This window comes from Pongo abelii, chromosome 2, assembly GCF_028885655.2.
Source record: "Pongo abelii isolate AG06213 chromosome 2, NHGRI_mPonAbe1-v2.0_pri, whole genome shotgun sequence".
Lineage (NCBI taxonomy): Eukaryota > Metazoa > Chordata > Mammalia > Primates > Hominidae > Pongo > Pongo abelii.
This window is the reverse complement of record NC_085928.1, coordinates 108,608,900-108,636,578: the sequence shown is the minus strand read 5'-3', so window position 1 is coordinate 108,636,578 and position 27,679 is coordinate 108,608,900. Positions and strand designations below refer to the sequence as shown.

The 27,679-nt window shown below is 39.6% G+C and overlaps 1 long non-coding RNA gene across 1 annotated transcript; it reads left to right on the top strand.

Moving 5' to 3' along the window:
• Positions 1-1,410: 1,410 nt before the first annotated feature.
• LOC129058579 (uncharacterized) lies at positions 1,411-19,722 on the top strand. The gene is made up of 4 exons (XR_008523760.1): positions 1,411-1,460; positions 2,734-2,809; positions 18,230-18,387; positions 19,573-19,722. It is a non-coding gene; the product is annotated as an uncharacterized LOC129058579 (long non-coding RNA).
• Positions 19,723-27,679: the final 7,957 nt, after the last annotated feature.

Here is a 27,679-nt window from a genome sequence, read left to right as displayed (position 1 = left end):
TTTTTTGTTTATCTAAAAATGTTTCTATGTGGTACCAGTCCTTCTTCCACCATTTGCGTGTTTCAGTGCCTGTATAATAGAAGGGTCCATGTCATAAAAGAAGTCAAAATCAGTCTTGAATAATTGAAACCCTTCTTCCAGATTGTCTAATGTCAATGTGTTTTCTGGCACTACTTCTACATCTTTCTCATTATTTGGCACTGGTTCGGAAGCACTCATCTCCATCGACTTGTGTTCAGCTAATTCCTCTGGTGTGGTGTCTATTAGCTCTTGAATCTTTCTCCAAGATTCACACCTTGAAACCCTTTGCCCCTGTTCTTATTTTGCATATCTACAATCTCTTTCATGGTTTCCTTGTTTGGCTCATGCACAACATCCAGACACAGTTTTCTCCAGCTATTGTTTCGGGGTTGATGGCTTTCATGGCTTTTCCTGTAGGAATGATGACATCTTCAGTGGTGTGTAATCTTTCCAGACCTTCATGATGTTCTCTCCGCTGGGGTTCTCCTCCACAGCATTGACAATCCTTTCCATAAAGAACCATGTGCAATGAGCCTTAAAGGTCCTTATGACCCCCGATCTAGAGGCTGAATTAGAGACATTGTGTTTGGGGGCAAGTAGACCACTTCAACACCTTTGACATGGAACTCATGGGGTTTTGGGTAGCCAGGGGCATTGTCCAATATAAAAAGAAGACTTTAAAAGTCAGTCCCTTACTGGAAAAGTACCTCCTGACTTCATGGACAAAAGCATTGATGGAACTAATCCAGAATAAGGGTGCTTGTTGTCCAGGTCTTCTTGTACAACCAAAAGATTGGCAGCTGGTGTTCACCTTTTTCCTTCAAGGCTCAGAGATTGCAGCTTTATAGATAAGAGCAGACCTGATCATAAACCTCACTGCATTTGCACAAAACAGTGGAGTTAGATAATCCTTTCCTATTACATTTTGGTGCTCATTTCTCTTCTTTATGAATAAATGTCCTTTGTGGTATCTTTTTTCCCAGAATGGGGGCATTTTCATCTGCATTAAAAACCTGTTTAGGCAGCTATCCTTTCTCCTCAATAATTTTCTTAATGGTGTCTTGAAATTCACCTACTGCCTCTTAGTTGGCAGAAGCTGCCAACTAAGATATTTTTAAGCCAAACCTCTTTCTAAAATTATCGACCCATCCTTTGCTGGCACTAAATTCTCTGGCTTTAGATCCTTCATCTTCCTTTTTCTTTAAGTTTTCATATATGACTTCACTTTTTCTCAAACTATATTAGAGATGCCTTCTTAGAGCAATCCTACACCCACATAAAAGCTGCATTTTTAATACAAGATAAAAAGGTAGTTCACCAAAAGTACAAGGTTTTTGCAGCAGCTGGAGTAGATGCAACCTTCATGAATTTCCTTTTCTTCTTTTTTACAGTGGTCCTTAATGCTGGAGGGCAGCTGCAGCTGCAGACCTAAATCTATGGTACATATCAAGTAATTCAACTTTTTCTTGTAATATCATGACTTTGCTTACTGGGAGTACTTCCAGCATCATTAGTGACACTTTGTATGGATCCCATGATGTTACTTAAGGCTTACAGTGTTGCACTACACACAAAATATGCAAGAACTGCTGAAGATCACTTTTTTACTATGATACATAATTTACTGGAGAGATGAACTGCTCAGGTGGAGATAATTAGCCTCATAGCTATTTTAAGCTGATACTTGAAACACTGGAGCTCATTGCACTAGCAACAAGAGGTGGCTACAAAATTATTACAGTAGTACAAAGTGTACTACAGTTAATTGTATGCAGTTATGATTTAATACTGCATCTTTATGTTTGTTTACATTTCTCTCTGCTGTGAATGGTGCCATGTGGTCTCTAAGTGTTTCTGTGCATAAGTTTTGATAAATTTTATATTTTTGTGATAGATTTGTGTATATTTTAGGGTAGTGAATTATAAAATAGACCAACCTGTACATATATTTTATGCATTAATTAAAATCCTAATTTTCTGATATTTCTGTGAGTTTTTTCAAATAGTCAAAAATCTCCAAAAATTTTTCCAATATATTAATTGAAAAATATCCATGTATAAGTAGACCTACACAGTTCAAACCAATGTTGTTCAGGTGCAACTGTGTATTTCTGATTTCAAACATTTTTATAGGCCATTGGCCCTGTGTCTAAAGTGCCTATTGGTTGTTGGGAGAACAAAGATGAAGCAAGGTCCCTGCTCTCAAGGATGCTAACCATCCAGCAGGACAGACAGACCCATTAGAGGATCATGTCATGTCAACATAATGTGATCACCTTTTAGGAAACCGGGCAAGGGGCACTTAGCTCAATTTAGGGTTTCAGGGAAAGCTTTGAGGAAAATCCCTGAATTGAATCTTCAGGGATTAGCAAATGTTAGCCTGGGAGAAGCAAGGCAGAAAGGACAGAGGGAACATAGCAAACAGGGGCACCAATGCCTGAAACAACCCAGCATGTGGGCTCCTTACAAACCCCAAGAGATTAAATGTTAGGTGAGCTTCTACTTTTAGAAGTCAATATTGCCAAAATGTCACTGCTTTGCTAAAAATATTAAGCAGGAAACGAATGACCTGGGCAGGGAAAAAAATAACTGAACACACTAAAACCCAGGGTGATATAAAGAAAAGTTACATATCTGGTCTACTGCTACCATTGAAGCTAAGACACCAATCTAAGGGACTAGTGTTAAGCTAATTAGAGAATGTCTTTCTAGGAATGGAAGGAATTTATCTGACTTCCACCCGGTCAGCCTGCAAAACTAACCCAAGTACAGGGATAGCAGAAACATGGTAAGAATGTCTTCATTAAATCATCCACAAAAAAGACTGTGGAGAATAACTTTGAACAGCTAACATACACAGAACTGATACTTTTCATGTATAGAATTGAAGATAAATGGTTCCCAGTTGTTCTTATGTGATATATTTTGGTTTTATTTTAAAATAGTGAGACTGAATATAAACCAGAAGACAACATGAACTTAAATATCTGCATGTATAAGAAAAATTTGTATTTTAAGAGATTTAATGTATGAATTTCTATACTTGATTTTGTGTAAGAGAAGCCATCAAAACCATGGAGATAGTTGTTTTTACTAGGATCACTGTCGTATCCACATAAGAAGGTTCTATTTGTGTGTTGAGAGATTTTTCCATGTGCCCATTGTATTTGTTACTTAGAATTTACAATATTTTGAAAACTTTCCCCTTCAAAATGGATATATATTTTAAAACCCTCTACAATGTGAGTAATTATAGTTTAATTGATTGCATATTTACTGTGTTCCAGTAATACATGTTTCATGTCTAACATGCTATGTTTAATCCTCAAACAGCCTCATGAGATGGATACTATGATTACTCTTATTTGTGAAGAGAGAGAATGGAGGCTAAGTGAATGTAGGTAACTTTTACAAGGTCATGTAGTGAGTCGATGGAAGGACGTGCATGAGTATGCAGAGGCTACCAGCCAGATACACAGTCTCCCCAGTCCCTGCAGAATGGAGGGACTTGATCGGCTCACTCTTACACCTCCTCCCAGCAGCACCACCATGGAGAGGCACCAGTACACCTTCACTGGGAAGCTCCATGTGGACCATTCCTTCCTTTTATCCATTCTCGGATGCCCTGATTCCTAATTCCCTTGATTCACATTCAGTCATTTCAGTGTCCCCAAATTGCCTGATAGAAATCCTAATCAACACTTTTCCTCTCCAGCTTCCAGTGAATGCCTTGTGGGATTCACAATATATTTCTTGATGTCCTGAGATCATCAGCTTTTTCCTCGAACACTCCTTACCAAAGAGGAAGCTTCCTTCTCTCCACCCTCTCCCTCCCAACACCTGTACCTATGGGTGGCTGGTAGTCTGTGTGTCCTTCACAGTCACCTCCTGACCCTTGAGTGAAGCCAGCCTCTTAACCAGCCCTCCCTCAATGAAGCTCTTGTTTCTTGCTCTGCTGCCCCCTCTTCTCCATCAACCCTTCAGCATCCAGAACATTCACTCATTCAAGCATACTCAATCAGGCCTTGGGATTTCTGCAGGTCACCTGCAGAATGGCTCTACCCTATCTTGCCATCCCTGATGGATGACCCACATAGCACCCCTTTGTCATGGCTCTACCTGCTGTTCTTCAGAAACCTTCAGCTCCAATTCACTTCAGGACCTGTCTGCTCCCCACACCCCATCATAGCCAGCAGCTGTTCCATGCCTTGCTGAAATTTTGAACTCGGAAATGCGCCTCGCTAATCATCACCAACTCTCTGACCATTGCTCTAACTCTCTCACTCCCCTTAAACCTTGCCTCTAACTTGATTGTGATTTAGCTGTGATTTTTTTTTTTTTTTTTTGAGATGGAGTCTAGTTTTGTCACCCAGGCTGGAGTGCAGTGGCACGATCTCGGCTCACTGCAACCTCCGCCTCCTGGGTTCAAGCAATTCTCCTGCGTCAGCCTCCTGAGTAGCTGGGATTACAGGCACCTGCCACCACGCCCAGCTCAGTTTTGTACTTTTAGTAGAGACAGGGCTTCACTGTGTTGGCCAGGCTGGTCTCAAACTCCTGACCTCGTGATCCGCCTGCCTCGGCCTCCCAAAGTGCTGGGATTACAAGAGTGAGCCACTGCTCCTGGCCAGCTGTGATCTTTGAAACTTCTATTTTCTTCTGGCCCATCAGTTCTTCTCTTTGACTCATTTCTCTTTGGTCTCAAGTCAAGCCTTCGTGCAATCATTTAACCACGAGAAGTTTCTATTTCTCACCAGACGACTCAATTTTAACATACTGATGGATTCCAACCTTAAATTTTTCCCAGCCAGGTGCAGTGGCTCATACCTGTAATCCCAACACTTTGGGAGGCTGAGGCGGGAGGATGGCTTGAGCCTAGGAAGTGAAGGCTGCAGTGAGCCATGATCACACCACTGCACTCCAGCCTGGGTGACCCTGTCTCTCATTTTTTTTTTTGTTCTTGTTCCCAAACTAGAAAAGTCACATAACTAACTGTATTGACTTCATAAAAACTTTTTGACATTTTTTCCCCAATTTTCTCTGGTCTTTTTAGATGCCTGGACATTGTGGGTCAGCTCCTGCTCCACTCCACCCAGGTGGCTGTCTCCTAAAGCTTTCCTAGTCCTGACATGTTCATCTCTCTCCCTTCTCTTAAATCTTAACATATGATTCTCCTGCTACTTTTCTAGAAGGGAAGTTCCCTTAATATCCCTAACCTTCTGCTCAAAGAAAGTACCTTTATCTATAAGCAAGGAAATATTTAAAGAGTATTAACACTCAGTAGTGTCTGGGGCATGAGGAAAAAGGCACTCTTAAAAACTGTTGGTAGGAGGATAAACTAGTATGATATTTTTTGGAGGACAGTCTGGAAATTGTCATCAAAACTGAAAATGTACACACCCTTTAAGCCAGCAATTTGCCTTCACTTCTAAGAATTTATTTAAGAAACAACAAGACCACAAAGATGTATGTACAGAGATGTTTACAGCCGCTTTTTCTGTGATAAAAAGTCTTGAGATGGTTTAAATGATCCTCTTATGGGGGACTGACTAAATAAATTATGGAGCAGTAAAAGAGTAGTTTTCTGTAGCCGTCAAAAGAAAAGAATCCATGTGCACGGACATGGAAAAATTTCCATAATATATAGTGAAAAGAAAAAAGTCAAGTTGGAGAATAGTAAGATCCCATTTTTGTAAACACATATACATGCAAATTTGGAAAGGTAAAGCAATAAATTCCTCATATCAAAATGTGGGAAGAGGTGCTAGAGTGGCAGTAGGGATGGGAGGTGGTTGATCCCTACTTTATATATGTCTGTAACTTGAATTTATTTCTTAAGCAGACAGGCATTACTTTTACAGTTTAATGATGAAAAGAGAAAACGAAAGGTAAGACAAAAGCAGCTTTTGTCACTTTTTCCATTGTTTTATGTGCTCACCCCAATCAAGGCACCTTCTTTCTAAGAGCCAGTATTCATTTCTGTTCTCTTTAAATCAGAAGTTAGGCAGACATTTCAGGCCATGAGACCTAGATTGGAAACCACTCAAAGGAACATGCCCTTTCCTCTTCAAACACTGTTATCAACATTTAGATATTTTCATTTTGGTTGCAGCCCACTATTTTTAGCTTTTTCTTCTTTTTTTCTCCAGATGGCTGAAGAGACCCAGGCCTTTCACACTGAAGGTGGGATAGGTGGAACAGATGGAAGGGCTTTACTTGTGGTTGATTAATTGTTTCATAACCCTTTTCATGAGCTTTCTTTGAGCAGGCATGCTTGGCTTTGGTAAGGTCCTGTCAAAATTTCTTTGATTTGAATTAGATGCACTGGGCAGGTCCCATTCAGATATTTAATAGCAAAATTAAACAGAAAGTCACCATTTATTTTTTGAGGGACACAAAGGTATATCATGTAGGAATATTATGAACATTAGGCTCACTTTCTTGCTACACTAGGGGAAACATCTTTTTTTGAGGCAAGATGCATAGAAATTTTGGTGTGACTTACTTTGAGAGCAATGATTATCATTCATAGTTTACTATTTACTCTTTTCACAGATATAGAGAGCAAAATTATTAAATGTGTAATAAGTGTCATGGGACTACAAAGAGATTCTAAGCTCTCATCTTTTCCTCTAGGACACGCATGTATTTTCTTCTCTTCTTGCTCTACTGATTCGCAAGAACTCTTGTCCAGGGTTAACTAGATCCCGTTCTCATCTAAGCCCTTCTGCCTCTGCTAGGACCAAGCTCCATCAATTATCCCTTAAGATTTTTCTTTCTGGCTTCTATATCTTCATTTTCTTCCCTTTTCTTTGATCCTTCCTCAGTTTAAAGTCATTCTCAAGTCTCCTCCACATTAAAAAAGAAACAAAACAATGACAAACCATAAACAATGATAATCTATAAACAATGCTAAACCAACCCTTTCTTTGTCCACACCTTTTCTATAGTCAGCTGCCCTAACTTCTTCCTCCTCTTTATTGCTAAACTCCTCCAGGGAGTGGCCTCTGTTGACTTCTTGCAGTTCACCTGTCATTCACTCTGCATTTTGGCTTTCTTCTCCTCCTCCCTACTGAAACAGACTTCTCAAAAGCCATCAAATGAGCTGATGGCTGCCAAGTTGAATGCCTTGTCTCAGGTCTGCACCATTTTACACTATGGACACCTCCTCCTTTACAGTTTCCTGGGCTTTTGCTACTCTGCCCTCTCCTTTCTGTGGTTTCTTGCTGTCCATGTTTGGCTCCTCTGCTGCACACCCTTGAAAATTGGTATCCCTTGAAAATTCTCCTCAGCTGCTTTGTCTTACCATGTATCCCCCTTGGCTGTGTAATTCCATTCATGCCCAGGGTTTCATCTGTTGCATCTGAGGATGACCATCAAATCTGCATCTCTGGCCGGGTGTGGTGGTTCACACCTTTAATCCCAGCACGTTGGGAGGCTGAAGCAGGCGGATCACCTGAGGTCAGGAGTTCGAGACCAGCCTGACCAACAAGGAGGAATCCCGTCTCTACTAAAAATACAAAATTAGCCAGGTGTGGTGGCACATGCCTGTAATCACAGCTATTCAGGAGGCTGAGGCAGGAGAATCACTTGAACCTGGGAGGTAGAGGTTGCGATGAGCAGAAATGGTGCTATTGCACTCTAGCCTGGGCAACAAGAGCAAAACTCCGTCTCAAAAAAAAAAAAAAAAATCTGCATCTCCAACCACACCTCTCATTTGCATTCCAAATTTATATTTGCAGGAGCTTACAGGTATTCTCCAAGTGGGATTCTCAAAAACTATTTACATTCAACACATCTAAGGAGAACTCATAATCCATCAGTGTGTCTTGGTGTCATTCTACCACCAACCATTTTATCACTATCTGCCAATGAGATGATTCAGAGTTGCTTATGAGTTCTTCTCTCTCTCCTGCTGCTTCCAGCACATCCTAGGATTACATATGAAATAACTGAAAATCATCACCATTCCCTTCTTTATGCTAAGAGCTACTCTCATCATCCCATTCATCTAATCTGGAATAATAATAAAAAAGCAGTAACAACCACCACCAAAACATAATTATAATATGTCAGATGAACTTGTCAACTTACAGAGCTTTTTCCTGGAACTTAGCCCAGCTTCTTGGAAAAGTCACCAAATGGTGGGTAGGGTACAAATTGATGGATTTTCTCTGCCTTCCCTAGAAAATGAGAGTTCAAGTTAAAAATTAAGTTGTATCTTAAAAAAATCAAAGGGATATGATGAACATCAATGCAAAAATCCTCAATAAAATACTGGCAAACCAAATCCAGCAGCACATCAAAAAGCTTATCCACCACAATCAAGTCAGCTTCATCCCCATGATGCAAGGCTGGTTCAACATATGCAAATCAATAAATGTAATCCATCACATAAACAGAACTAAAGACAAAACCCACATGATTATCTCAATAGAGGCAGAAAAGGCCTTCAATAAAATTCAACATCCCTTCATGTTAAAAACTCTCAATAAACTAGGTATTGATGGAATGTACCTCAAAATAATAACAGCCATTTATGACAAATCCACAGCCAGTATCATACTGAATGGGCAAAAGCTGAAACTGTTCCCCTTGAAAACTGGCACAAAACAAGGATGCCCTCTCTCACCACCCTTATTCAACATAGTATTGGAAGTCCTGGACAGGGCAATCAGGCAAGAGAAGGGTATTCAAATAGGAACAGAGGAAGTCAAACTGTCTCTGTTTGCACATGACATGATCCTATATCTAGAAAACCCCACAGTCTCATCTCAAAGGCTTCTTAAGCTGACAAGCAACTTCAGCAAAGTCTCAGGATACAAAATCAATGTGCAAAAATCACAAACATTCCTATACACCAAAAATAGACAGAGAGCCAAATCATGAATGAATTCCCATTCACAATTGGTACAAAGAGAATAAAATACCTAGGAATATAGAAAACAAGGGAAGTGAGGGACCTTTTCAAGGAGAACTACAGACCACTGCTCAAGGAAATCAGAGAGGACACAAACAAATGAAAAAATATTCCATGCTTATGGATAGGAAGAATCAATACTGTGAAAATGGCCATATTGTCCAAAGTAATTTATAGATTCAATGCTATTCCCGTTAAACTACAATTGACATGCTTCACAGAATTAGAAAAAATTTTTTAAAATTCATATAGAATCAAAAAAGAGCCCATATAGCCAAGACAATCCTAGGCAAAAAGAACAAAGCTGGAGGCTTTCAAACTATACTACAAGGATACAGTAACCAAAACAGCATGGTACTGGTACAAAACCAGACACATCGACCAATGGAACAGAATAGAGATCTCGGAAATAAGACTGCACATATACAACCATCTGATCTTTAACAAACCTGATAAAAACAAGCAATGGAGAAAGGATTCCCTATTTAATAAATGTGCTGAGAAAACTGGCTAGCCATATGCAGAAAATTGAAACTGAACCCCTTCCTTACACCTTATACAAAAATTAACTCAAGATGGATTAAAGACTTAAATGTAAAACCCAAAACTATAAAAACTCTAGCAGAAAATCTAGGCAATACCATTCAGGACCTAAGCACAGGCAAAGATTTCATGACAAATACGTCAAAAGCAACCACAACAAAAGCAAAAATTGACAAATAGGACATAATTAAAGAGCTTCTGCACAACAAAAGAAACTATCATCAGAGTGAACAGACAACCTATAAGATGGGAGAAAATGTTTTCAATCTATCCATCTAACAAAGGTCTAATATCCAAAATCTACAAGGAACTTAAATACATTTACAAGAAAAAAAAATTAAAAAGTGGGCAAAAGACATGAACAGACACGTCTCAAAAGAAGACATTTATGCAGCCAACAAACATGAAAAAAAGCTCAACATCACTGATTGTTAGAGAAATGCAAATCAAAACCACAATGAGATACCATCTCATGCCACTCAGAATGGTGATTATTAAAAAGTGAAGAAACAACAGATGCTGGCAAGGCTGTGGAGAAATAGGAACACTTTTACACTTTGGTTGGAGTGTAAATTAGTTCAATCATTGTGGAAGACAGTGTGGCAATTCCTCAAAGACGTAGAATGAGAAATACCATTTGACCCAGCAATCCCACTACTGGGTATATACCCAATGGAATAGAAATCATTCTATGATAAAGATACATGCATGTGTATGTTCATTGTAGCACTATTCACAATAGCAAAGACACAGACTCAACCTAAATGCTCATCAATGACAGACTGGATAAAGAAAGTGTGGCACATATACACCATGGAATACTACACAGCCATAAAAAGGAACAAGTTAATGTCCTTTGCAGGGATATGGATGGAGCTGGAAGCTGTTATCCTCAGCAAACTAACACAGAAACAGAAAACCAAACATTGCATGTTCTCACTTACAAACTTATAAGTGGGAACTGAACAATGAGAACATGTGGACACAGAGGGGAACAGCATACACTGGGGCCTGTTGGTGGTTGGGGGCAGGGAGAGCATCAGGATAAATAGCTAATTCATGTGAGGTGTAATACCTAGGCGATGGGTTGATAAGTGCAGCAAATCACCATGGCACACGTTTACTTGTGTAAAACAGCTACGCGTCCCAGGACTTTGAATTAAATTAAATTTAAAAATAAAAATAAAAGGGATGTTTTCCTCACACCTGACTTTTGGACTGTTATACCAACCTAGGAGTTAATCACATTGACTAAATTGCCTAATAGACTAAAACTCAATTTTAAATATTTAAAGTAAACGTTTTTTAAAACCCGCTAGAGATGTCGTTGGATAGGCCAAAAGACAATTTTTAAAAGTAGATCTTATCCTTTGGAGAAGTTTTGGATCCAAAACAAAATTGAGAGGAAGGTACAAAGATTTCTCATAAACTTTCTGTCTCCACATATGCCTCCTACTCCTTATTATCAGCATCCCCCACTAGAGTGGTACATGTGTTACAATTGATGAACTATATTGACAAGTCATTATCACCCCAAGTCCATAGTTTATTTGTTTTTGGTTTTCTTTTCTGCTATGTAAGGAAAAAAAGGGTTTTGTGATTTTTCAAATTATTTAATCATAATGATCATTTTATAAAGGAAATGCTGGTTTTAATGTCTGCTAATTTTGTGCTTTTCTTAAGAAATGGATTAAATCAATTTACCATAATTTTTAAAAAGCCTTTCCAGGATCTCACTCCTTTACACATTCAATTTTCAAGAAGAAAAATACTGTCTATATCCATTTCCGAGAACAGTAAATAAGTATATGAATAGTAGATTAAAAATAAATGTTACCATACTTGGTTCTTTTTAACAGCTGTCAGGGTGTATTACCAAGAAAAAGCATCTCATGCTCCACAAGGTTATTTTGTGTTGCTCTTCCTTACTCTGAAAAATTCCACAAGGCTTATACTTGTAAATACTGTAGCCAGAATGGGAATTAACCCTTCAATATGACCTCCAAGGTCAAGGGAAGATCTGGAGGACTAGTGTACAGGAATGCTGGGGTAAGTATGATGACACAGAAACAGTCGAAGTGACAGGTACTGAGCTGAATAATACATACTTACGTTTTTACCTAGTGTCATGGAAATAATTTATTATATCCCTAATATATTTTTTATCATTTGTTAAAGTTAAAATCACATACTGTATTTTGTAAACTGTACTCATATGCTCTATAAACTACAGAATGAAAAATGAGCAACCTCAATGCTTTAAAAATGGAAATCTTGAGAAAATAAGAAGCTATGGACACAACTGTTTTGAAAGTGCCTTTGTTTAGATCCAAAAGAGAAAGATAGAGAATTTTGTTAAATCTGAACTTGTATCTCATTGCCAAAAAGTTGAGTCTGTCTTTATTAAAAAGAGCAAAGAGTTTTCCTATAATGTCATATTAAAAATATAATTCTAAGAATTGTTGACTTGAACCTTGAGGATACAAGTATTTGTTATGAGATGTTTGCCACAGAAATCGGTATTTGTTCACTTAAAGTTGTAAATTGTGGTTTTCAGAGGAAGTTGATTTTATTTACTCACCTTGTGATTAATGCACAAACTGTGAACTGTGGCCTCTAGGAAGCTCTCCAAGAAATAGGGACATAGTTGGAGGTGTTGCTCCTTGTAAAAATTACTTCACAGGTAAAAGTAAAAATGGCTGACAGTAGAATCTAAAACAAAAGGCAGGATTTCTATTCTCCTGGGTGGTGCTCGTTGATGATACACAACATGTGAGGCAGAAATGGGAACTAATCTCTTCCTGTTTTTAAAAATTTGCTCTGCAGAGATAATTTTCATGTAATAATGAACTTAAAAGTCTGGTCTAAATATTCTACTCCATTCGTATCTACCAGAAGGACATCTGACTCTCCCAGGCTTGAGTGCAGTGGTGAGATAATAGCTCCCTGCAGCCTCTTAACTCCTGGCCTCAAGTGATCCTCCTGCCGCACACTCCCAAGTAGCTGGGACTATAGGCACGAGCCATGGTGCCTGACTATTCTGTTGTTGTTGTAGAGACAGCGTCTCGCTTTTTTGCCCACGCTGGTTTCAAACTTCTGGGCTCAATTGATCCTCCCACCTTGGCCTCCCAAAGTGCTGTGATTACAGATGTGAGCCACTGAATGTGGCCTATGCTGGTACTTTCACCAACAAAAAACACCAATGAAGTAGTTTTCTCATTTTCAAATGACAAAAATTAATGAATGAATGAAAGTGGATCTTTCACAGAGAACATTATGTGGCTTTTTTTTTTTTTTTTGGCAGAGTCTCACTCTGTCGCCCAGGCTGGCATGCAGTGGCATGATCTTGGCTCACTGCAACCTCTGCCTCCCAAGTTAAAGCGATTCTCATGCCTCAGCCTCCCAAGTAGCTGGGATTAAAGGCTCCCACCACTACACTCGGCTAATTTTTGTATTTTTAGTAGAGACAGGGTTTCATCATGTTGGCCAGGCTGGTCCTGAACTCCTGACCTCAAGTGATCTGCCTGTATATAGCATTCTTAATAATGTACAGACTGAAATAAAATTCACGTCATTTTTGAAAAATAAGAATTTGGGAAATTTGAAATAGAATGGCATTAATTATATATTAATCATAGAATGCAACTCTAATAGTGTCTAATGAGCACAGTATGATGACCAGGCATTGTAATTTTAAGGGACAGAAAAAGAAAAATTTAATGTAGATTTTAAAATGTATACTTCTTGGGAGGCTGAGGGGGGAGGATGGTTTGAGCCCAGAAGGTGGAGGTTGCAGTGAGCTGAGATTGCGCCATTGCACTCCATCCTGGGCGACAGAGCCAGACATTGTCTCAAATAAATAAATAAATAAATAAATAAATAAAAATAAAATAAAATGTATACTTGCAAGAATTTTTTTTTTTGAGAAATTATGCCACGAGAAGAGTGTGCACCCATGAGTCTATATAGGGGTGTATGTGCATATAGGCATGTGCAAGAATGTGTGTGTGTGTATGTGTGTGTTAGTTGGGAAGAACAGCAGTGAAAAGGAAAGGACTTTGGAATTCTAAGGTAATTCAGATGGTGGATGGACATTTATCTTATAAATGCTTTTTTTTTGTTTGTTTTTTGGTAGGTGGTGAAAGTAGTAACACCAGCAAATGTGAAAAATCTGCTTTTCTCTTAATAAGATTGTGAGGTTCCCTTTGGAAGGCAAACTTTTTCTTTGCCTGAAATTAATCTCTTATTAATTTAGATTTTGTCAAAATAATTAGGCCAGGCTCGTATGCTTCAGTATGAGGCCACCATGTGACAAAGCACATGGAACATGCAGTGTCATCTTGAAAAACGAATGATGAAGACAGGACAGGCTCCGGGTGGAGCTTTGGAATGTAGGAAGAGGTTGCATTCTCACCTAGTCTCTTAAAGAGTTGCCTCAGCAAGGAAACCCAACCCAAGGAGTTTAAGTAATAAGTACGAAATCGTTGACCATTTTCATCTTTTCCCATCTTAATTTTAAAAATCACATATTTTTCCTGCTGCTAGGAGAGATTTTCTGCTGAAATCTTCCCACTGACTTCTGATCTAGTCCATTCCCAACATTTTTGTGCTTGACTCTCACTTGGGCATATTTCTTCTGGGTCTTTTAGTTAGGATTATTTTTAGAGAGAAGATAAGGGAAAATGAAATACCTCTATTCAGCACAGGGTTGAAATACACTGGCCTTGTATAGATGTGCTTGGAGAGGCAGGGATGGACACTAGAGAGGGCCCAGGAGTGGCATTTATTCCAAGCCTGCCTAGTATAAGGACAGAGACTCCCTGTGGGTATTATAATTATTTTGAAAGACTGTGAAGAAGCAACATGAAAAAAAAAACCCCAAAAAACTCCCTTCCAGATCAAAACTTCAGAGGGCAAAAGTTCAAGAAAGGATTTATTTTTAATGTTGAAAGAGAAGAGATTGTGAGTAAAATCGAGAACAGTGATTAAAATGCAAAAGCCCAAGAAGCTCAGAAGTGCTGTTTGGTTTGCTGAGTGTTTGTATTTTCTCAGTCAGAAGCCAGCCAAATATACCTGCCTTATTCCTGAAAGGTTTTTCTAACTGGCTGCTAACCTACAATAAAAACCATTTTCTACAGCTTTAATGTGTGCTGAGGAGGGGTGGGGGAATGTTTAAAAGTAGTCCTATGAGTAAGTAGACCTTGCGATGATGCATTATAGCATCATTTGCAAAGATGTGTGTGTGTGTGTGTTTGTGCCTCTCTGTGCGTGTGTGTGTGTGTTTGCATTCTTGTGCCTGCTTATTTGCAGATACAAGGGACAAAGTCACAGATAAGTAGGAGCATAGCTGAGACCATAAACTAGCAGTAAAGCACATAACTGATATGAATTCTACCACTTTCTTAGGCTTCATAACTTACGTCTCTTAGTGTAACTAACTAGAAGAATTTACTTACCCCTTGCCTAAAAATGAAATCTATTTATAGAAGCCAAAAGCTGTGAGGGCCGTTTATATCGTTTATTACAAATCTGTCCCATGGGAAACCAAGATCCAAAAAAGCCATGTGGCTTGCCTAAGGTACCGAGTTTTTGTCAAAGTATTTTATTCCCCACCTGGTGGTCATTATCTTTGTCATTCTTATGGAGCTTATTTTTCCTGAGAAAATAAAAATCATATACGACCAGCTATGGACTTTTGGTAATCAAGCTTGTTTATCAAATGTGTATTGAGCACCTGATATATATGTGAGGCACCATCTTAGACTCTGGTGTCACAATGATGAAAACAGACATGGTCTCTGTTCATGGGAGGTAAAGTGAGTCTTAAAGCTGTGTGAATTGGTTCTATGTATTTTGCTCTTCCTTTGAAGAAACTTTCAAATTAATTGTAGCCTGTGGATCCTCCACCCGTACCAGCCAGGAACAGCCAGACCAGCCTGGAAAAACCCTTCAGCCTCCACTGGAGGGGAACAAACCTTGGCCATGCACCAGGTGAGGATCTGAGATGTGGTGGCTTCCCTTCAAACAGATCTGCTTCCCAGGGAAATGACCAATAATGACACAGGACAAAATCAAAGTGCAACCTGCAGGACCATGCAGGGCATGGAGGAGATGGGATTCCCCACATTATCCTTCTCAGGAGTGATTTTCACAACAACAACAACAACAACAACACCGTTCTCTTCAGCACTTCTTCCACCAACGCTCGCGGGGAAACGGTGACTTACTGAGGGAACCATCTGACATGGGCTCTGATCCTCCTGGTTCTACAGTCTGTTTCGTGGGAAAGAAAGCTTACTTGCTGCAAGTAAGAAAAAAAAAGTAATGGCTTTGGAGACTTAGAAGCATCTTAAAGTATGGGCCGATCTACTAGCTTTTGACATTGGATCTGAGTTTATGCCAGCCGCAGTTGAAACATTGCTGACAACCAGCACGGAGAACTCTCATGGCTTGCAGCCTTCCTTCAGGCACTCTTCTGGAATTCTCTCATATCTTGAAGATGTGCAGGGAGCACAGATATAAATAATAATGACAGTAATTTATTAGATGATCTCGCCTTTGTTCTCTAGGAAAGTAGTTCTTTCCAGAATGTTGTCTTTGGAGCTACTCTTGTTTTGAAACTTTGTTTTAAATCAAACTCAGTTCTGACTGCTTTGGCTTCTGCTGAGAATAGTATTATGAGACCCAAGAATAATTCAATAAAAACACAAGCATTGAATGTATATTCATGAGTCCATAATGATACTCAATACTGCCAGAAGAAACTCATTCGAGGCAGCTAATACCAATGTCTTATTTTGACATTGTGTAACTGAAAGAAAAGTGCGTCTAATGTCCTTCAGGTAGGAACTATATTTCAAGGTAAGCAAATAGCTCCAGTTGACAACATAAAGCTTGAAGAATGCCAGCTAAATGTAGAGGGATGAAAGTCATAATCTTGCAATTCCTTATGAGAGGGATGAAAGTCATTATCTTGCAATTCCTAATGAGAATGTAGATCCAGGCAAGGACTGTCAACCTGTGCTTGAGGACCTTAGGGGAGTGGTTGATGGGACTTGGACATCCGTATGGTGCCAAAATAACAATATGATGATGTGGTTCTGGTCTTCAGGAGAAAAACAGAATTGTAGAATGGATGGATCAGACCACCATCACCCTCACCTAAAGGTTGATCCTAGCATCAGGAATAGTGAGACAACCAGTTATTCCATGTCTCCTGAGGTCATGAATTCCGATGTCACAGCATCCCCTGTGATGCAGTCTAGCCAAAGATGTTTAACTTGGGTCTAATCAATATGTAGATGTAACTTCCAGGAAATACAAGGGAGAGAGGAATAAGCTAAATGACACCACTGGCAAGCAATGCAGGGGGCCTCTATAGGCCACTGGCCAAGCAGCTGCAATAAGAAGCTACCCATGAAGAGACTGGAGGCTGGATTAAAAGATAGAGAGAGGACATAAAAGCCAAGTGCAATGTGTGGTCCAGGATTGGTTCCTGGTTTGGACAAAGAAGCTGGGAAGGACATTCAGGGAAACATTTGGTGAATTTGAATAATATAATGGCTATTAGATGATATTAAAGAATGATTATCAATTTTAGGTGTGATAGTGTTATTGTTTGTCAAGCAGGAAAGTGTTCTTTTTTTAAGAAATGTATTTTGGGGGCAATGTCATGCTTGATATCTCTAACATAACACACAGCTGGACACTATGTGTGAGACTGACTGTGATGTTCAAGTCCCCTGTGGAAAGGTTGAACAAAAGTAGACATTTAACCAACATACTTGTCAGAGACTAGCAGGTAATGTGTAATTATAAATTGCTGTCAAATTACTGAGTAAAAGTTTTGTGAAACATTTTCTAAAGTTTGAGAGTAAAGAGTAAAAAAGAGTAGCATATTAGTTCAAAATAATGAGGAAGGCATTATCATAGGAAGATAACAAAATTTTAAGATGTAATACCTGATTTAATTTTAATATTGCTACTAGAACCTAATTTCCACTTGTCATAATGAATAATTTTTATAACTTTTCTTCACTTATTGCTACTCAAAATCTTCATCTACTAGTAAAAATCTTTCAACCACAGGGCAACTGTTTTAAATTATGGTATGTCCATATCTGAAATATTATGAAGTCATTAACAATTAAGATGTGGATTTAATATTTGGTTAATATTTAATGACATGAAAACATATTCATGCCAATGTTCAGTGCAGAATATGCAACTTTATTATAATATAGTCCTAATTTTATGTATTAATAAGTGTAAAAGATTTAGCCCCCAGGTTATTGCTGAGAGAGGGATAAATCGGTACCATTTAATGTAGTCCTAGTATCATTAATTATTAAAAGAATATAGGAGAGAAAAAAACACACATGAGGAGACAGTAAAAAACTGTTTAGCTGACCAAGTGTGTGTTGCATTATTGTCTGTTTTAAACAAGGGAGTAGGTTTTCTCACCACATTCAGCCAATGTGGTAAATTTTCTAACATGATAAAAAGAAACTCCCAATTTTACTCATTTCCAAAGCTGAAAGTTGAAGAGTTGAAGACCTTTTGCCCTTCTCGGAATGACTACACTTAAAGTGAGCTTCCTCACCACCAAGTACCAGAACAAATGGTGGGCCTGGAAAGGCAATTCTGCTCTGAGGAATGTGAAACAAGCATAAACCGAATGTGATGGCAGAGCTGTCACACCTTGTGGCCATCCATTACATTTCCACTGACTGTTCTTTCACTCTCCAGAAGGGTGGTCATGCCTGTGCTGCTCCCAGAAGACCCAGATCCACCAAAAGAAATGCAATCCTTCCCCACAGGCAGCCTTTCCTGAGGAGAAGAAGGAGCTTCTCTAATTGTCACATGAGTAGAAAATGTTGAAGAGACCTGCCTCTTTCAGAGGAAGGGTAAATAGAATTCTAACCACGTTGAAAAACACCTTTTCCCTCTGCTTATTGAAGTAGGATACTCAGCAACAATTCAAAAGATTGAGGTTTACATGCACTGATGAGGAACAACCTCCAAGCTTCATTGTTCAGTAAGTGAAGCCAGAGTTAGGGCAACAGAGCTCACAGAATCTCACTTACACGCACATACATGCTTCCACATGCAAACACGTGCACATGCACACACATGCACAGACTCTTGCAAAGAAAAGATGAACACACACCAAACTTTTAATGATAAATATGTATGAGGAACTAGGAAAGGGATGGAATAAAAGGGAACGTTCACTTTTCTTACTCTATATTTCTGAAGTTTTTGGATTTTCTTTTTATAACAGGAGGTAAACATTTAGTTCTTATGTAATTTTAAAAGAGAGGGAATGATGAACTCATACACTTCTGGTAGAAATGTAAAAATGATACAGTCATTTGAAAACAGTTTGGCAGTTCCTCAAAAAGTTAAACATAGAGTTATCATATGACCCAGCCATTTCACTCCTGAGTGTTTACCCAAGAGAGAAAGAAGTATATGTTCCTGCAAATACTTGAGCGCTTATAACAGCATTGTCTGTAATAACCCCAAATCAGAGGCAACGAAATGTCTACAAACCAATGAATGGATAACAAACTGGTATAGGCCACGTAATTGAATACTATTTTCCACAATAATAGGAAACAGCTATTGGTACACATGACAACGTGAATGCATCTCAAAATGATGCTGAGTGAAAGAAGCCAGACAAAAGAGTATTTGCTATGTATTACAATTTATATAAAATTCTAGAAATGCAAACCAAACTATAGTGACAGAAAGCAGATCGGTGGTTGAATGTGGTGAGGAGTGGTGGCGTGGTGGGAGGAAGGAATAACAAATGGGTCCAAGGACACTTTTGGGGTGATGGATATGTTCACCACCTTCATTGTGATAATGATTGATCCGGTGTGTACTACAGCAAGATTTATCCAATTGCATACTTTAAACATGTAGTTTATTGTGTGCTAATCCTAACTCAATGAATCTACAAAAAAGTAATACATGCTTAATATAGAACATTTTGAAATAATGTAAAAATGAAGACGAAAGATTTAAAAGCCCCTACTCTTTCAAAAAGAAAACCGTTAACATTCTGGGGCTTTTTCTTCCAGGAAAGTTGCACGTCCACCATACTGTCAGCTCTACAAGGGCAAGCCTGCCTGATTCACCAGCTGTATTCACAGAACTATGCTGGAAAAGCAATTGTGGGATAACTAAGTTTGGATAAATAATGAATGTGTAAAATAGCCTACCCTCTTCATTTCATAGTATATAATGAGGGCTTTTTCATGTCACTAAAAGTTCTTTGAAAACATACCATGGCTTCATACCCTTCTACTGCCTAGATCTATAGTAATTGATTTTAGACTTGGGTTGTTTAGAGTCTTTCAGTATAACCAATAGTGCTGTAATATTCAGCTTTGTGTATACCACAGAAGACTTGTATTCACCATAGAGGCTATCCCACAACAATTAATGGATCCAATTAAGTAGGTTAACAATTTGGTTTTACATTGTGTAGCTAAAAATAAGATAGTTGCAGCCAGGTGAAGTGGCTCATGCCTGTAATCCCAGCACTTTGGGAGGCTGACGCAGGTGGATCACTTGAGGTCAGGAGTTTGAGACCAGCCTGGGCAACATAGTGAAACCCCATCTTTACTAAAAATACAAAAATTAGCCAGGCATGGTGGTGCATGCCTGTAATCCCAGCTACTTAGGAGGCTGAGGCAGGAGAATCGCTTGAACCCAGGAGGCTGAGGTTGCAGTGAGCCGAGATCACGCCACTACACTCCAGCCTGAGTGACAGAGCAAGACTCAATCTCAAAAAAAAAAAAAAAAAAAAAACCCAAAAGATGGTTACATTTTTCGTCTTTTAAATTAATTTGTTAATTGCCTTCTCTTTCACTCAGTTTCCCCTTTGGTAAATGAGAGTAATAATAATATCTTCCTCTCAAGGTGTTGTTAAAATTTTAAAATATGGTGTAAAAACTGCTTATGACAATGCTGGCAGAGAGTAAACTTGTAATGATGGGCATTTCTGGGCCATTCTTGTGCCAGAACTGTCCTTGGCTCCTGCCAAATTCCTGCAATTCAAGTTTTTTTTTTTTTCTTGCACCTGCTAGTCTGAACACATCCATCAATCTTGCTTGAAGAATCTTTGGGGTGAATTGGAATTAAAAGGCAAGGCTGAAAGTTTATATTGTTACTATTTAGCACTTCTTTAGAAAACTCATCTTAGGCTGGGCACTGTGGCTCGTGCCTGTAATCCCAGCAACTTGGAAGGAGGAAGCGAGAGGATTCTTTGAGCCCAGGAATTCAAGACCAGCCTAGGCAACATAGTGAGACCTCATCTCTACAAAATGTCAAAAAAATTAGCTGGGCACGGTGGTGCATGCCTGTAGTCCCAGCTACTTGGGAGGCTGATGTGGGAGGATCACTTGAGCCTGGGAGGTCGAGGCTGCAGTGAGCTGTGATCACACCACTGCACTCTAGCCTGGATGACAGAGCAAGACCCTGTCTCAAAACAACAACAACAACAACAAAGAAAACTTATTAGCCAAAGATAAATGTCAGCCCCATTGGAATGGGTTCCACATTCTGTCTCTGGATAGCTCTGGTGATGAGAAGGATTCAAGGGCAGCAATTTTCTTTCAAGAAGATTTTCTATTAGGTATATCTCCTAATGCTATATATATATAATGGAAAATCCTCTTGAAAGAAAATTGCTGCCCTTGAATCCTTCTCATCACCAGGGTTATTCAGAGTGCAGCACACCAGCATGGCACATGTATACATATGTAACAAACCTGTATGTTGTGCACATGTACCCTAGAACTTAAAGTGTAATAAAAAATATATATGTATAAAAATTTTTAAAAAGTATTTTAATTTTTTTGCAAAAAAAAGACAACAAGAGGATTTTCCCCAGCTTTCTACTGAACTTGTGCAAGTGAAACTTGACTGAAACCACTCACTTCGTAGAGTTGTGGTAGCAAACCATAAATCATTCTGGGTTCCCTGAGAAGTTTTTCAAACCTTAGAGAGCCAGATGACTCTTAACAAAGCTGTTTCATTAAACAGTTTTAGAGTGGATTTTTAGCCAAGTTCTGGTTCTAGATTCTCAGCATTTAGCAGAAATGTTTAGTGAGTTACTCACATACACACTTGTAAAGCTTTTGTTCACTTAGGTCAACAGAGAGAAAAATGAATATGTAAATATGTATTGAGTCAATATCTGCAAATATAGCTTTGTTTAAATAATAGCCTCTCATTTTATAGTTAAGAAAAGTGAGGATTAACAAGATTGAGTGACTTGCTCAAATTCTCAGTCAGTGGTAGAGGGGGGAAACCCAACTCTCTCTAATTCCAAAGCAAGTATATCATCTACATGATAGAAAATCATAATAACAGCCGATGTTTTCCCAACATATTACAGTTTACAAGCCTCTCTGATACATTGTCTCATCAAGCCCTTATGGTCCTTCTCTGTTTAGAAGACTACCATGGGGCAGGCCTTCTCCCCACACCTCCCAAACGTGGATGTAAGACTCTCCCTTGACATCCAAATGTGGTCCTGGCCCAGCATCATGGGCATTGCCTGAAAGCTTGTTAGAAATGCAGACTCTCAGGCCCCATCCCAGACCTACTGACTGAGAATCTGTATTTTAATAAGATCCCCACTTTGAAGAGCATTCCCACAAAGTCAGCCAAGAAATGCATGCGTGATGACCACAGCAGAGAGAAGGCAGAGTGTCCCTCAGGCTAGCAGGTCTTGTGTGACACTGACTGAAGAGCTAAAGACAGTGCACGTGCATGGGCAGGAAGGGATGGCCAGAGCACGAGATCACAAAGATCACCACTGGCATTGCTCAGGGATAGAGGACCATGGATAAAGGCCATTGGCAAGGTCAGTCCTGCTGCGCGAGGAGTGCATGGGCAACCAAGTCTACTGATGCTGTATGTTTGTTATGGGAAACCCTTGGGATGCTAGACTAAGCAGAATGTAATCAATTTTTATTGTTCATTTCATGAAGACTTTCCTAGAAGCAGGAAAAAGAAGATGCCATGCCTTCTAGTCATGCTTGCTTAAAGCCATGCTTGCTTGCTCTTCTATATTTCATTTAGAAAATATGGTCAACGTTTCAATTAAGTAGTGGCTGGATATTACCCTGGGCCCCCAAGTTCTGCCCTCCCTAGCCTGGGATGGGACACAGCTATAAGAAGGAGCATACTTCCTCTGGTCCACCTCTAACTTTTAAGGGAATGCAGCCAACTCTGAGCCTACACTCCCTTGTGTCATTGATGTGCCCCTCCTTTGTGGATGGTGCCTAGAAGCAGTGTGGGTAATGCCTGGAGATGGCTGGGCATGGCCTTGGTAGGGAATGATTTGTCTCTGTCTTTTTTGAGCCATAAAATCCCCATCTTATTGAAATAAAAAGAAATTCAGGTATGTCTGGTCCAGACAGAAGAGGTCACCCCCAAATCTGGGACATCCAAGATGACACCCAAGATGAAAGATGATGTCATCATCAATCCTCTGGTTTAAAACTATTTCCCTCAGGATTGCAATTTGGCTCCTCTAGTGGGTCTGCCCATGGAGGGAGAGAAAGCAGTTATGTCAACAAAAGTACTCAAGTTCCCATGACATCTGCTTTTGCACATTCCTCCAACTCTCCATGTCTTTTTGTCATACAACACTGCCTCATTAAACGAGGGGTATAAACTAGAAAGTTGTAATGAAGATGTTTCTTGAAATGATTTCTGCAGCCCAGCAACCTTCCAGGCACCCCACTTTCTCTCCAGTGCCCGCTCTCAAGCTCAGCCTGGCAGGAGGGGCAGGGTCGCATGTTACAAGGGTGCTCACGAGGGCATGCAGAAAGCTATGTGGTTTGGGGTCAGGAAACCAGGTGCCTGGCTGTCAGGCTACACCCACAGACCCAGGCATCACCACCAAGTCAGGTGTCTCTTGGTTTTCGCTGCTCTAGAATTATGAGTTGACAATCAGATGGCACAGAAGCCTGGAAACTAAGTTATCAGTTAATCAGAAAGGCCTGCTTGCATGTGGTTCAGACATCCTGAGGTGGTAGCACAGTGTGGCATAGGGTGGAAATTGCTATCCCCAGGGTGAGTTATGGTGTCTCTGTGTGTGTGCACATGTGTGCGTGTGTGTTTGTGGTTGAACACAGAGAAACTATCTTTCTTCTTAATGATCAGATGAACAATGAGTGCTTTTGACAAATGGGATGATTTTATAATAACGTCTAAAGAGAAGTAATTGTATATTTGTACAAATACAAAGCCTACTTAACATTTAAGACAAGCAACAGATTTTCCAATGTTATTCAACAGATAGAAATACTTCTAGGAATCCTAAAATATTTAATGTTAATTACACAATTAAGCAATTTATTCTTGAAAACACTCTCATAGTAAAGCATTCATTGATTACAGACAAATGAAATGTCTCCTTCACCACCTTCCACCACCCCCTGACTTCTTCCAGGAGCTAAGCACTGTGGCTATTTGGATATTAATCCTTCCAAAGGCTTTCTCTGCACTTAAAAACATGAATATGTTCCTAGACAAATGGGTAATGCTTGAATGTTTTGTTTTTATCAGAAATGCCATCATATTGAACATACCATCTATTATACAAGTTGCTTTGTTTGTTCAGAAACATGCCCTGGGAATCTTTTCATGTTAGTACATGTAGATCCACATTAAATCTTTTAAATGGCTACATAGTATTCCATAGAATGAAAGTACCATCCTTTATGTAATCACCGTCTCCTTGATGAACATATAGGTGGTATTTCATCTTCACCCACATAAGCAAGGCAGCCATGATCTTTGTTACAATGCCTCCTTAAAGAAATGCATTGAATTTCTCCAGAGGGGATGCCAGAATGGAGTTGCTTTGATACAAGGAATGCAAACTTTGTATCGTAGCAGATATCGTTGTCATCTCTTTCCAGTGTGGCTGAACCCATTTTTGCACCCTCAGGAATGGGTGAGAGGCCACGATTCCCAACCACAGTGCTTGATATTAAACTCATAATGATTTGCCTATTTGAAGGGTGAAAACATTGTTTTAATTTAACATGCATTTTCCTACTACTAGCTAGATAGAGCACCTTTTCATATGTTTTTCTGCTCATCTGGGAAGAAAACTTTTGCACATTTGAAAAATATGTATTATCTTTTTATTTTTGTTTTGCAGGAGCAGAACTTCCTTTCTAAGAGAAATTGCAAAAAGCAAGTGGCGACATACTAGACATTTTTCTTTATTTCAGAAAGTCATAAAAGCAATGGCTTGCATAGAAATAGAGAAAAAAGGCTGTGGTGTATGTGCATGTGCATGGTTTTTTTTTTCCGTAGAGTGACGCTAACACCCACACATCTTTAGCAAATGGAGTGAAGCCCCCAAAGATTGCAAAGGCAAAGATGAAAGACAAAGAAAAGAAAGGCAGTTCTACCAGGCGCTTTATAACAAGAAAAGCGACTTGCAACCAGCGTCTGAAATCTGGCTTCCATATTCTGCAGAGGGCTTTGTTTGCTTCCCAGGGCCAACTATTTCCTGTAGAAATCCTTTCTATAGTGGGAGCTTGGGATTTGGCTGGTGTTTATCAGTTGCCCACATAAGGAAGTGATGTCAGCCTGTGGCCCCCACCTAGGGTTATCTGAGGGGCTCATTGCTTACTGGTACTGACTGAGACGGAGAAGCAGCCAGGTGGCAGCAAGGAATGGCAGGCCTAGGCTCATCAAATCACCCTCAACCGCAGCAGAATTTATCGCCACAGTGCATCTCTTGGGGGAAAGCTGAAGTCTGGGGGCTTGAGAAAATTAGGTGTAAGAATGAGGGGTGCAGAGGGGCCAGAAAGGAAGGGGAAGGAGCTCCATCCTCTCTGGAGTGGGTTCTGATGCATGTGGAGGAGGCTATGGAGCAAATACAAGTATAAACCCCAAAGTGGGGCTGTGGTGTCGATCAGAGAACTTGGGGTGTGTGGCACACCTGTTTAAGCTTCTGTTTAAAAAGTGTTTTAAAAGATTGGCAAGGGAGAGGTCCGGACATTTTAGAAAACATCTGTGGGGTAGGTTGTGTTTCTACTCTTTGTGAATGTGGCTAGTAAGCTGAAACTCTCACTGAGGAGATGCTAATTTATGAGCCCAGTGAGATTTGCAACAAACCAGCCCAGGAATAGAACAGGGGATGGGTTGGTGAGCATGAGGACTTCCTGGAGGGCTTGTTGAAGTGCAGATTACTGGGCCCCATCCATAGGGTTTCTCCTTCATAGGTCTGAGGCACCTCACAGCTCTAACAAGTTTCCAGGTAATACTGATGCTGCTGATGTGGGGCACACAATTTGAGAACTATAGGGCTAGTGATGACTAGCTAGAGAAACTTTTAACTGGGGAGACAACAGATGCTGTGACCTTTTGTAGATAGTTGGTGGCTGTGGTCTCCTCTCAGACTGATGGGGGAGGGGATTCCAGATAATCAGAGGAATTGAGAAATGCTTTTATGACAAAGTTTGCAGATGGCAGATGAGGAACAATGGTTGCCTGAGGTGCTTCTAAAGGCAAGTGAGGCTGAAATAGGGCTGTGATGTCTTAGAAAGAGTATTCTAATCTAAACTGAGGGCCAGGGCCAAGATAAGATTAAATATTAGTGAGAAAAAGAGCATATTCTACCCAGGTACTTATTTTTTAAATTATTAAGGAACTTGTAAAATCAAACTAATAAATACCATGACCATGGCTAAACGAAGATAAAATAAGACTTAAGACAAACTTGTTCCTTGTTCTACTTTCCCCACTGCTAGTCCTATTCCCCAAACCAATTTTTCAAGCTTCTTAAACTTTACACCGCATATTCTCACTCATAGGTGGGAATTGAACAATGAGAACACATGGACACAGGAAGGGGAACATCACACTCTGGGGACTGTTGTGGGGTGGGGGGAGGGGGGAGGGATAGCATTGGGAGATATACCTAATGCTAGATGACGAGTTGGTGGGTGCAGCGCACCAGCATGGCACATGTATACATATGTAACTTACCTGCACATTGCACACATGTACCATAAAACCTAAAGTATAATAATAATAATAATAATAAAAAAAAAAAAAAAAAAAAAGAATTAAAAAAAAAAAAAAAAAAAAAAACTTTACTGAGTACACAAACCCTGGTGATTTGTTAATGGCAGATTTGATTCAGTGGGCCTGGGTCAGGGCCTGAAATTCTGCATTTCCAGCGAGCTCCTAGGTGATGCCAGTGTTGCTCTATGAGCCATGCATTGTACTGGGAGGTTTTAAATAATTCTTTTAGCTGTGCGTTTTGCTAATCAATGTTGGACAGTCTTCATTTATTTCCTGCAATAATTTATGAACACTTCATTTCTCCATCAGCCTTACTTGCCTTCCCATCTTTACATTACAGTTATATTTAGTATTTTTATTAATATTAATAAACACTGCTATAGTATAGCGACTGTAAAATTGTTCACTGCATAGTAAAGCAGTGAACTATTATAATTCATTTCTCATGCAGCCTTTTGTTTTTCCTGGAGTTTCTAATTGTATTTATTTTCTTCTTACAATGTCTTGCTCATAATAATCCTGTTTCCCCTCTTCCCTCGATAAAGCTCACCATAACAGCTCATCTATAAAGTCCTCTTTTCTCTGGAAGACCTCCATCTTTCCACAGATTCAAACCAAACTAAACCAAACCAAAACAAAACAAAACCTCTTCCTGCCTCTGAGCATTCCACATGCTATTCACTCTTCCTAGGATACCATCTCCTCCCTCCTATAATCTTCCCCAACAGGCTTATGTGCCACCTGTTGAAGTGTTACTCATTGCTCTAATCTAATACAACCTTTGTAGTCAGTTTGCTTCCCTATCACCATCAGTAGTGATGGCTCCCTCTGCTTCCCTTTATCTCGTTTATTCCTCCATCACATGTGCACATGCATGCACACATGTGTATATATACATGGGGGCCTCATCCACTCACTAATTCTACAAGTACTTATTAAGAGTTTACTACATGTCAAAGATGTTTCTGCCTGTCTCACCATCTCCACTTCCTTTCTTGCTATTAATCTCTCCCATCTTCGTTCTTCATTAATATTCCCTTTGCTTTGCTTCCTTTGCATCCTCCTCTTTCCTACATCTCTATTTTGGGAGACATATTTCTCCAAGGTTCCACAACTATT